This window comes from Xenopus laevis, chromosome 6L (assembly GCF_017654675.1).
Source record: "Xenopus laevis strain J_2021 chromosome 6L, Xenopus_laevis_v10.1, whole genome shotgun sequence".
Taxonomy (NCBI): Eukaryota; Metazoa; Chordata; class Amphibia; order Anura; family Pipidae; genus Xenopus; species Xenopus laevis.
This window is the reverse complement of record NC_054381.1, coordinates 69,280,337-69,293,017: the sequence shown is the minus strand read 5'-3', so window position 1 is coordinate 69,293,017 and position 12,681 is coordinate 69,280,337. Positions and strand designations below refer to the sequence as shown.

Genomic DNA, 12,681 nt, shown 5'->3' with positions numbered 1-12,681 from the left:
AGATCAGATCCTCATCGTGAGACCACGATTTTCTCTGAACGATCGTACGAACTGACCATCAACTAAAAAGACCAATTTGCCAGGAAAACACAGGGGAGCTGCCTGCTTGGCCCTGCAAACATAGATAGATTGTACTGGGACCGACAAAGATTTTTTAACCTGGCCGATCAATTTCCTGACAGATGACGGCCGAAAAATCGTAAGATGGTCGATTGTTCGAATCCCACTGACAGCACGATAATTTCGAAGGATTGGTCGGACTTCGCTAAAATTGGTCGTCGGCAAGAAGAATCGTCGTGTCTATGGGGAGCTTTAGTCCTTGTAAACCCTACCCTCCATAGTCCCCCCTCCCTGCTCCCCTCTGCACAGGTGTTCATGCAAGTGAATGCCCCTAAGCTGGTAATTACCCCGCATTGCAGAGTCAGCGCAGCGGAGCTCACGGGCAACATCTTGCGGAGACTCGGGAATCTTCAGATGCCTTCGGCAATTTCCATGGCTTTTGGCGCATGCGCAGTTGTTCGGGACCGGAATAGCGCTACAACTGCACCAACTGACCCAAATAAACTTCCACTAGAGCTGCAGTAGGTACATATTATCAAATAATAACTTTATTATATAAAAGCTAATATAAGACTTTCGGCCACCCATTCAGCCTGTTTCCAATAATTACTCCAGAATTAGATAATGACCAGGGCCAGAACTAGGGGTAGGCAGAAGAGGCACGTGCCTAGGACGCAAAGTTTGGGGGGGCGCCAATCACGTACCTCATTTGCAGCCTACCCGTAGCCCGGCAAATGTTACAGCTGTAGCGCACATTTGTGTACATCTTTGGTTGCGCATGCGCGGCGGCAGTGGCGTCTGTGCAACCATGGTTGCGCGCTCGTCCATGTTGCGCATGACCGCAAGTGCATCCTCTGTTGTGCACAGCCGCAGCTGGGGGCAAAGTGGCCGGCTGGGATCCCTGCGGCGCCCGATTGGCCTGGCCCGGCACTAAAAATGACATTCTTGAAGCTTCCTATCGGTGCCAGAAACAAATTGAAATAAGGTTGTTGTATATATCTGTGTATTCGTGCTTCTCAACAGGCTGCAATCCCCATGCCGGAATGCAAGAAATTTCCAAGTAGATATCAATAGTACCCGGAGAGCACACTTTGGGGGTTATGTAATAAAAGGCATTAAGTTGGCCCAGGAGCAGTAATCCATAGCAACCAATCAGCAGCTAGCATTTACTGGTCATCTGTTTAAACACAAACATCTGATTGGTTGCTATGGGTAACTGCTCCTGGGCAAACTTAGTGCCTTTTATTACATATGGGGGTTTGTCTTTAAAATCTCATATTTTTATTAGCTGAAAATCGTGCACTATATGTTTAGGCTACAACGGCCTTCATCGGGTGCATAAAATACAATATTTAAACCTTCACCTCACCAGGAAACAAGATGATTCAATTTAGTTTTTTTACACAGAACATATTTAACACCACATAGATTATGCCTAATAACAAAAGGTCTCTTGGCCATTAATTCTACTGCTAAATTAAATTGGTGACACTGTACTTTATATGGCAGAAATAAACTTAACATTTCTTCTGATTCAGGCAAAAAGACTCATAACAATGAAATGGAAATCTACTCCCCCTCATCACCAATGGCTTGAAATGGTTAATCACAGGATTCTACTGTATAGAATCATTTATTTTTAAAAGGAGGTCCTAAGACATTTGAAAACTTTGATCTGTGTAGACTGACAACCTGATTAGAACGCATAAATTGTCCTTTCCGCAAGCATATAGTATTCCTCCCAGTCTCTCCCATTCGTTCCATTTCAGTTTATTATGTTATTTTTTAGTTAAATATGCTTAACACTTTCACTACCAGCTGATTTGGCACTTGTGATACTTATATTGTTTTTAATACTTATGGTATATAGTTTTTAAACATTTCGTGCTTTTTCACTTCAGGGAGAATTTCCTGGTTAGAGACTTCCAGTTAAACTATAAAAGGATTAGCTTACTTGGTAAACTCCTTTCTTAGAATCCTGTACAGGCAGCACAGATACATAAGGGTTAATGTTCCCTCTAGGAGTCAGGATGACAGAAAATTAACTGTAGGGCTGCTCCTCATCTTCCTGACATTAGCTCTCCTTCATCAGTTTTTTTAATCACCAAGCAGTCAGGAGGAAAAAGCAGGCTATGACAGGAAAGAATAGTATTCCCTGTGCTGTGTGTATGGGACTCAAAAAAAAGGTATTTATTGGTGAGAACACTAATCCCCCTTTTCTCAATATCCCTAGGTAGCACAGGTACCTAAGGCATATGTGGTCTCTGCAGAGGCTTGATTAGCCTATGCCTACAACGGAAGAAATTTGTGGAGTGTGGAGAATCACCTTGGCCAAGTGGAAAGTACAAAGGGGGAGCAACAGGAGAGAACCACTAGTTCTAAAACTAGCCTGGCGGGGGAAATGGTAACTGGGAAGCCCAACTTAAGAAGAAGCTTGATACTGGTAGAGTGCATTGGCTCTGGTGAATGTAATACCAGATTTAGATCCATGGGGGAACTGGAGGCTGCCAGCAGGAGTCTAGGCTGCCTGAATGAAGGTTCTAATGTCCAGTTGGGTAGCCAGTTTTTTCTCTAGGAGCACAGACAGAGCCAAGACTTGTGCTTGAGTGAACTAGTGCACAGGCCCTTATGTTTTGTAGAAATTCCAAAATGACTGGAGATGGATTTGTGATGTGAATTCCTCCAGGAGCACCAAGAACGATTTTCCAGATTTTTGTAGACATTTTGGGGCTGGCAGAAGTGTATTAATTATGGAGTCGGAGAAACCTTTCAGACCAGATGTGTAAGATGTGCCCGGAGATCTGTCTCCTCCTGGTGCGCCTCTCTGCCTGCAAGACTGCGCAGGTGCGAACTTCCGGGTTAGGGGTTTTTCCGACACTGGCATTTGACGCTGAGCGTCATGACGTCACTAATGGGCGCCAAATTTAAATCTTTGGCACAAATTCTTCTTTAAAATCCCAGTCCACCATTTTGTTAGTGCCCAAGCTTGCTTCAGTTTACTGATCCTGCCTAAGCGTTTTGTCTGACTTTAATATCCTGGTTTTTGACTCTTACCCGATCTTTGACTTTGATTCATGCCACCTGCCTTGAGCCCTTTGCCTGATTCTCGACCACGTCTCCTCTTAATCATTGCCGGTACCTCGTTTACGGACTTGTTCATTGTCACACACTTTTCCTTGTTGGTATCCGCAGCAGAGAGCCCAGGGCCCCAAGTGGGTGTCGTTGAACACCGGAATCCATAGGGATCCCCCTGTGCATTTGAGTGTACCCATCAGTGTGCAAGGTTCCTGATAAGGTGAACAGTGTTGGACTGGCCCACCGAGATACCAGGAAAACTCCCGGTGGGCCCAGGTGTCAGTGGGCCCTCATGTTGCTAAACTGTTAGCCTATTCCAAGGCCATTCCCTGTTTCTATGAGAACAAAGAGGCTAAATAGATGGACTAATAGTTTATAGTATGTATAACTAAAAGAGACAAGGAGAATAGAGGTTGAGTGAGGAGAGGAAGAATAATAGTACCGAGAGTGGGCCCCTGGTCTAAATTTTCTTGGTGGGCCCCTGGTCTAAGGTTTTTGTATGGGCCCCTAGTGTCCCAGTCCGACACTGAACGTGAACATGGTGAAGATGGTGGCCTGAAACGTTGTCTAGTCTTTGGCACAAATAAACACACTATTTTGTGCTGCAGAGAATTTTTTTTAGATGGTATTCTCATGAGACCAGCCACCAGTGAGAGAATACAGAGACTGCAGTGCAGATGGGTGACTATGGGTGAGCAGGTCAGCATAGGGGGTCACCAAGGTTCTGCCACAGACATTGTCTGAAGATCTGAGAACCAAGCCCTCCAATGCCAATATTGTGCAATTACAACAGCCGTAGACTTGTGAGCTTCCCCAGAACTCTGTGGAGCATGTGATGAATTTTGTGATCTTTTTTTGTGAGGAAAACATGATAACTATGAAAAGCGAATATCATTTGCCCCCAAAAAACAATGAATTTGGAAGATGACAGAGAACTCTTAGTAGAATGCACAACTCTAGTTGTGCTGTGTGAAGATAGGTGTGTAGGAGAGATAAATCTATAGATTGTGCACGAATGGAGGAGATCGTCTAGATAGGGAATGACTGTTAGCTGCTGTTCTTTCATGTAGGTTACTAAAATTGCCATGACTTGGTTGAAGACCCTCGGTGCAAAGTGAAGAGCCTGAAAATGAGCACTAATTATATGTGTGTTGGTTGGTTTGATAAATTATCCCATTTATGGTAGCTGGCTGTATTAGTGCAAAAATCCCAGAGAAGTATTGCAGGGACAGGGACTTGTTTACATGTGTAAACTGCTCTTCTAAAGCTTACCACACTTGTGATGTGCAGGTTGAGTTTTGTGATAAAACATATACATTCAACTTAATCTTTACAAAATGTTAATTAAAATTTTTAGGTGAGAAGCCTCTTCATAATCACCAATCCATAAACATATCCCCTAAATTATTATTTATTTAAGTACTATCAGACTCTCTCAATTGTCAAGAAATATAAATGAGTGGAACTTAGTGCCTTATATTACATAATCCCATAAGACTATAACCTCAACATTTTGTCAGAACTGAACTGAACAATTAAGTTTTGAGAAGAAGCTCAATAATCTCTTTTCACAGCGGCTAAGCAGAACCAGAATGTGAAAAAGTTGGGGCAAATGTGGTAGTGTACTGCTGAGAGTTTTTTCAAATCAGAAATCTCAACAAAAATATACAGTTCAAATTTGGTATTGGTACTTTTGGGGGACATGGGACTTTCCAAATTAGTAACTTTCTGTATTTAGAACCTTTTATATTGTTAAAAAAGTGGAAATTAGAGTTTTTCTGGGGTAACTAAAAATGATCAGTAAAATGATATGTATAGGTGCACACTTAGAAAGTGTACATATATATATATATATATATATATATATATATATATATATATATATATATATATATATATGTGTGTGTGTGTTGGTATGGGTGTAGAATATAGATGTGAGCTAAAGTAAGTAAGTAAGTAAGTAAAGTAAAGTATGTAAGTAAGTGCCATATTAAAGAATCTTACCAAACTGTCCTTTGGTAAAATATTATAAATTCCATACAACTGGTGCACTCTAAACTGTCCTCAAATGCCTGGCTGCCAACACATTAGTATAGCAGAAAACAAACAAACCGCACTCCAAGGTTTATTCTTGCTCAATATATATATATATATATATATATATATATATATATATATATATATATATATAAATATAGTTGAAGAAGTTTGGATGCACACTGGGATTTTTAAATAAAAACCGTTTTTATTTAGTATTAATTAAAATGAAAACAGGCCAACGTTTCGGTCCCCATCTTGGACCTTTATCAAGACAGTGTTTTCTAGTTAAAAATTCAAATAAATAGCTAAAAGCAAATTGATTAGCCAATCAGTGTACACCAGGATCAGATAACATGACATCATAAAGTTACACCCAATCAGAGTCTATCAGGGATATTTTATCTTAATCACCCTCTTTATTACATTGTATTAGAAAATAATTCTATATTAGTCATCCTTGCTATCTGTCAGAAAATGTTGAAACAAAAGTTGCCACATACATAGTTATTTCAAGATAAGGGTTAATTATCTCTGCTGTAGGAAACATGAAAAGAAACAATTCTCATTCAAACCAGCAGGTGACACAGTGTTTAGTTTCCTTATCCAATAAACTTCCCGTTGTAGTAAAACTTTGGATCTATCCCCACCCCTATTCAAGGGCGGTATATGGTCTATTGCTATATATTTGAATGTGGGAAGTGTATGTCCCTTTTCCAAAAAGTGTTTCGCTACAGGTTTCTGTGTTTTTCCGTCTCTGAAGGCTGTCCTAATAGCAGACCTGTGACCATCCATTCTCAATCTTAAAGTTAGGTCTGTCTTGCCCACATAGGATAAGCCACATGGGCAAGTAATCAGATATATAACATGAGTTGTAGTACATGTTATATAATGTTTAATAGCAATTCTCTCGCCTGTGTGTGGATGTCGAAAACTTGTACTAGGGGTCATATACCTGCAAGATGTGCAATTGGGACATTTTATAAAAGGGACGAATACGTTTTACCTGCAACTTACTAGCTGCTTTCAAAGTAAAACTCCCAAACTTGGCTGCCCTTTTATTAGACACCAGTGGGATCACCTGACTATAATTGGAGAGGGTGGGAGCTACAACATGGAGCTGGTCACTGCTCTTGTAGAACTATAACAAACAAGGGAAAGTTGTGCTCACCACTAGTTTTTAAAATCATTAGGCGGGGGTGCAATGAGGCTGTGACCACAAAATACATATAGACAAATACAAGATTCCTCTGCACTCATATATAAAATGTATATTAAATGTATATTAAATGTATATTAAACCATAGAATTCTTAATGAATCAGATGAAAATTGAGCATAGGACTGGCCAGATATGGGATGACTTTGACATAGTTGGCCAGCTTAAATATATTGCAATATATGGACAAACAATCCCTGTTTTGTTTAAAGGGTAAGGCATTTTTCAGTAGCAGTATGCACAAAATGTCTCTGTCTTAAATATATTGATAATGGGTTGAGTGCAGAGGAATCTTGTATTTGTCTATATGTATTTTGTGGTCACAGCCTCATTGCACCCCCGCCTAATGATTTTAAAAACTAGTGGTGAGCACAACTTTCCCTTGTTTGTTATAGTTCTACAAGAGCAGTGACCAGCTCCATGTTGTAGCTCCCACCCTCTCCAATTATAGTCAGGTGATCCCACTGGTGTCTAATAAAAGGGCAGCCAAGTTTGGGAGTTTTACTTTGAAAGCAGCTAGTAAATTGCAGGTAAAATGTACAGTATTCGTCCCTTTTATAAAATGTATAATTAAACCATAGAATTCTTAATGAATCAGATGAAAATTGAGCATAGGACTGGCCAGATATGGGATGACTTTGACGTAGTTGGCCAGCTTAAATATATTGCAATATATGGTCAAACAATCCCTGTTTTGTTTAAAGGGTAAGGCATTTTTCAGTAGCAGTATGCACAAAATGTCTCTGTCTTAAATATATTGATAATGGGTTGAGTGCAGAGGAATCTTGTATTTGTCTATATGTATTTTGTGGTCACAGCCTCATTGCACCCCCGCCTAATGATTTTAAAAACTAGTGGTGAGCACAACTTTCCCTTGTTTTTTTTTTATATATATATATATATATATATATATATATATATATATATATATATATATATATATACACCGAAACGTCGGTTATACATACTATGTAACAATACAAGTTTTTTCACTACAAGACCCCTGGTGCTGGTTTTTTGTTCTTTTTGTACATGCATTTTATTCCGGGAACAGGGGCAGGGGCAGCTACGAGGTAGCTTCTTTTGGAGAAGGGTGCTGTCCTGTTCTATATGTGTGTGTATATATATATATATATATATATATATATATATATATATATATATATATATATATATATATATATATATATATATATATATATATATATATATATATATATGTATATATATATTTAAGTAAATATTGCCCTTTTACATCACTTGCCCTGATCCATCATTTTGTGATGGTCTGTGTGCTGCCTCAGAGATCACCTGACCAGAAATACTACAACTCTAACTGTAACAGAACTCAGTCTAATTGGCTCATGTTACCTAACAAGTATGGTTTGTTTGGTATGTTTGTGTGCACCATGAATCATACGATCCCAGGGGGCGGCCCTTGTTTTTTAAAATGGCTATTTTCTATATAGGGTTACCCAATGGCACATACTACTAAAAAAGTACATTGCTATGAAAATGGTTTGAGGAGGGGCAGGCAATATTTTCAAAAACTGATGTTGTCCTGAAAAAAACAATTAATATTTAATAAAGGTAATATAAAAGTTTCTAGTTTGAAAATGCTTATAAAAAGACAGCACAAAATGTAGAAATATTGCATGGCAGTTGAAGAGACTGTGTAAAGTCTGCTGGAAGTGAAAGAGTAAATTGGTCAAGTGCTGTCAAAACAAATACAGCACACTGGGCTTTTAGAGGACATGGATTATAAAGTGGTTTAAAGGGATTGAGTCCATTTTTAGCACACTAATCAACTAGTGTCATGATTTTTTCACTGGCAGGTTGTAAAGTAGAGGCAGCTTTAGATATGTTGCAGACTTCTGACTGTTCCCGAAAATGAAGTAGTAAAGCCAAATACCATTGAAAAAGCCTGATGGTATGCTGGGTGACCTAGATACGAAAGACACTTCAAGTGGAATTATTATTACTCCATCTTGTTTGCTGTAAAAATGTTTTGAATACCCTTGTGTCATATTTTTAGATATAATATATTATCATTGTCAATCATCAACAAGAGAAACATAAATTGATTGCAACAACCTTATTTGTATGGGGTTGTCGGATGACACAAAACTATACTTCTGATAAGTTCTATCTAGCCAATCATTTAATATTCTGTAATCATGGCTGCCTTAAAGGGGTTGTTCGCCTTTGGGATAACTTTTAGTATGATGTGGAGAGTGATATTTAAACAATATACAATTTGTTTTTGTTTTTTATTATTGAAGATTGTTGAGTTATTTAGCTTTTTATTCAGCAGCTCTTCAATTTGCATTTTAAGCAATCTGGTAACTGGGGTCCAAATTACCCTAGCAACCATGCATTGATTTGAATAAGAGACAGGAATATGAATAGGAGAGGGTCTGAATAGAATGATCAGTAATAAAAAGTCAAACAACAAATTGATCCCTTATCAAATGTATTAATCCTGCGGTAGAAGCGGAAGTCTGACCTTAGTCAGTACAAACAGTTAGATTGAAAAGAAAGAAAAAAGTACCCCACTTGCTTCAAACTCGCTCAGCAGTCTCTAGTTAGTTTCCAGCTACCTAATAAATATAATCTCAATTGCGTGCAAAATTGCTGATTACTTTGTGGTAATCATATGAATTAAAAAAGTGCTTGTGCTATACTTTTAACTGGTTTAAATCCCAATTGATTATAAATTAATTAAATAATTGTGATACAATTCATTCTGTTATATATAATGGGGTTAAACAATTGTACTGATATGACCTTAGCTACAATCAATTCTATTTCACACTAATTTATATCCTTTTGCAACAAGGTGTATCGGTCTAAAAGTTAATAACCCCCTCCAGTCACTTAGAGTTACAAAAACTTTTAAAGTGCCTAAGTGCTTAAACGACTAATGAAGACTGGTAATCAACATAAATTCATCCGGACTTGACAATAATTCATAAATTTAAAGTGCTTGATAGTGCTTTGCAATAGATTATAGTCGAGGTAATTAATTAAATAGAGACCGCAATAAATAGAATAAATATTAAAAAACACACAATGCTCAGGTTCAGGAATTAAGTCAGAAATGGAAAAGAAGAGTAGGTGGAGTTGTCCCAAATCTACTACCTAGTTTGTTTCTATCCCTCGGACACCACAAAGACAAAGAAGGCAGAGTACCCGGGACTGTGGTCTCGATTATTAATCTAAATCCTAGACTTGAAAAGAGCTATATAGGCCTGAAAACCACAAATCCACGGGCTCTTGTGAGCTTTAGTATCAGAGAAAATAGTTAAGAACCGAGCACTGGTTGAGGTTTGAAACCTCCCCACCCCCTCTACTGCTTCAAAACCCAATTGACTTCCAATTTTAAAATAAAGGTTTAAAAGGGACTCAGAACGCCGACGTGCGTTTTGCAATACTGGCTTTGTCAAGGCTTTCAAGACTTTATTTTAAAATAAAGGAGTTGACAAAAGTAAATACCCCTAAACCGGTAATTACCCCTTGTTGCAGAGTCAGCATAGCGGAGCTCACGGGGGCCATCTTTAATCCTTTAATCTTAATCTTCAGGTCTCCTTCCGGAAGCCTCTGTAATTTTCATCACTTTCGGCGCATGCGCAGTTGTAGCAAACTAGGAAAATGCTCCAACTGCGCATGCCCCGATATGGAGCTTCCTTGCTGACATTACCAAAACGGCTAAAGAACCGGCCTCCGTGAGCTCCGCTGCGGTGACTCTGCAACAAGGGGTAATTACCGGCTTAGGGGTATTTTCTTGTTTTAACTCCTGTGCGGGGGGGGGAAGCATGTAGGGAGACTATGGAGGGTAGGGGTTTTTATTAGAAAGGAGGTTTAGTTCTCCTTCAGCAGGCCTGGGTGCAGGGTGTACACCTGGGCCCCATCTGAAAAATCCCACTGCAGTGCACTCCTGGAGCACAATATGAGAAATTCCCACCTACCCTGCTACCTGCGATATCACTTATCGTGCTCCAGTGGGCCTGGGTACGATCACGCCCCCCACACCCCCAGTAGTTACTCAAATGGCTCATATAATTTTATATATAGAACCCACTATAAATATATATATGATGTTACAAAGCCATAAGATGTAATGCAGATTTTCTTTATATAAGTTTATAAGAAGGGAATTGTAGTTTAAAATCTTGCAAGTCTCAGATAGCTGGTTGGCAGGATACCGACTGTAATAGACTGCAGGAAAGAAGCTGAAAACCAAACTGCCCCATGAAAAGACAGTTACAAGGTATGTTAATCTATTGTAAAAACAGCCAAAATTGGGAGAGAGAGGATGGGGAGGTCAACTTGACATGGATTATAACACTCAACTGGAAATGATTATGAGCAGTAAATGGGTGACATGCAGCCTGCAAACTGCCAGTTACAGTGTTTGCCTGCGTCTGGTGTTTGGCATGCAAAGGATGAGCCTGATTCTTAAGCCTCAAATACACTGCGTCTATTGATACAGGATGCTGAGGGAACACTGAAGTTACCGCCTGGTCAGGGCATGTCAGTAGCTCCAGGGTTCACACAGCTCTGTGTATCAATAGGCACAGTACCATTCACTTTGGAATGGAAAATAGGAAGGACTAATCTTTGCTAAGCACAACTATATGGAAGTGTGCAAAGAGCATTTGGAGTAAATATTTTAGAAAGGATTGATTTATTTTAAAAAATGGGGGTGTCTCCCCACACCCATACCTTATAAATACTTTCGTTGTTGGGCAAAAAGTAAAAAAGTGTTGAAATCATGTTGTTTACACTTGTTATTCACACTTTGTAAATGAGACCTGTTCTCTCATACAATAAGCCTGTATAAACAGGTCTTAAACTAAAAAGATGCATTTCTATACCATAACCTATGGTGCTACAGAGATAAACTGTCCAAACATTTGGGGGAATGAAGACCGTATAGGTCTGAATGAAGTTAGGCCAGGCCCCCCTTCCCCCCTAAGGTGCATGTTGTTACTAAGGTGCATTATGCACAAAGAGAGAGCAGGGGGATGGGCAAAAAGGCGGTCACTGAGTGCGCCCGGCCTCGTGATCCCTGCTTCAGGTTTTTGGAAATTTTTTGGGCCATTGAGCCCACGTTTTTTGAGTTTCAGATTTTTTGGGCAGGAGCCCACGTTTGGAGAATGAGAGCCGCAGCTGGGGTCAGGGTGTACCTAAAATTTTGATTTTTTAACTGTTAAATAAAGCTTGTGACCTTCACAGATTTTTTGCCATGACATGTCTCTGTGTTTTAATTGAATGGAAAGGTGCAGATTGGGGGGATACGGGGTTCCTTGGCCTAATAGCAAGAAATGTTTTCAAGAAAACACAGAACATCCAATTGCTCTCAACATAGTTCTACTGTATAGCAGCTATACTGTATAGCATGATTTAAACATCCAATGATTACTATATAAAACTTTAAACACATTTTTAAACTGCTTTAATATCCTTAGACCTTGTGTCTTTAGCCACTTTATAATAGCTCTCAGCACATTCCAAATACTGCACAACCTTTGTTTTTTTAAGAAGAACCATGATCAACAAGATATGGCATGCAGTATGCCAAACAGGCTCAGTGAATTATGGTTGTCATGCAGTAGGTTAATATACACATATATTAAAAATGAGGTGTGTGTGTGTCACAGAACCTCTCTATGGAGGTTCTTTCTGCATGTGTGTTGTATGTGTGGGAAAAAGCAATATTCAGAGCTGGTTGTTGCACATGCACTTCTCTGTCACCAATGGCCTTCCCTTGCTATAATCTGGGGGAAAATGTTAACAAGAAGATGGGGCTGTGAGAGAAGCTATGGGGAGGGGCTGAGTAGAGAGCTGTCTAAGGGGTCAATTACAAAGTTTGTGCAACACGCATTTACTGGCATATAGTTGTTTTGCACAACTTTTGCACTGCTGTGCCTGTCTTTTCTTTTTTTTTTTTTTTGCGAATTGCAGTAACATTTGCAATCTCGCATTGTGCACAAATATTCACAAATGAGATGGGTGTTTGCAGGAGCATGGCCACTGTGCCTTTTCGTGCAAATATACCAATGGCGGTAATTTTGCGAATAAATTATAAATTAGCAATTTGCAAAATAATTTTACACCATCACAGTTGTGGCGTAACTCACATAGATTTTCACAATTTGTGAAAATCTATATTTAAAAAGCTCTGAACATGGGCGCCTGCACATAAGGGCAAGGGGGGGGGGCACATGCCCCACTCTGGAGTTTGTAAAACTGTTCCGGTATGCAGTCCCTGACTGTCAGGGCCTGAAT

General features: G+C 39.4%; 1 protein-coding gene across 7 annotated transcripts in view; it reads right to left on the bottom strand.

Annotated features, from left to right (window-relative positions):
* The window catches only part of fhod3.L (formin-like 3 L homeolog), a 142,127-nt gene that overhangs the window by 114,000 nt on the left and 15,446 nt on the right, over positions 1–12,681 (bottom strand). The window lies entirely within an intron of this gene.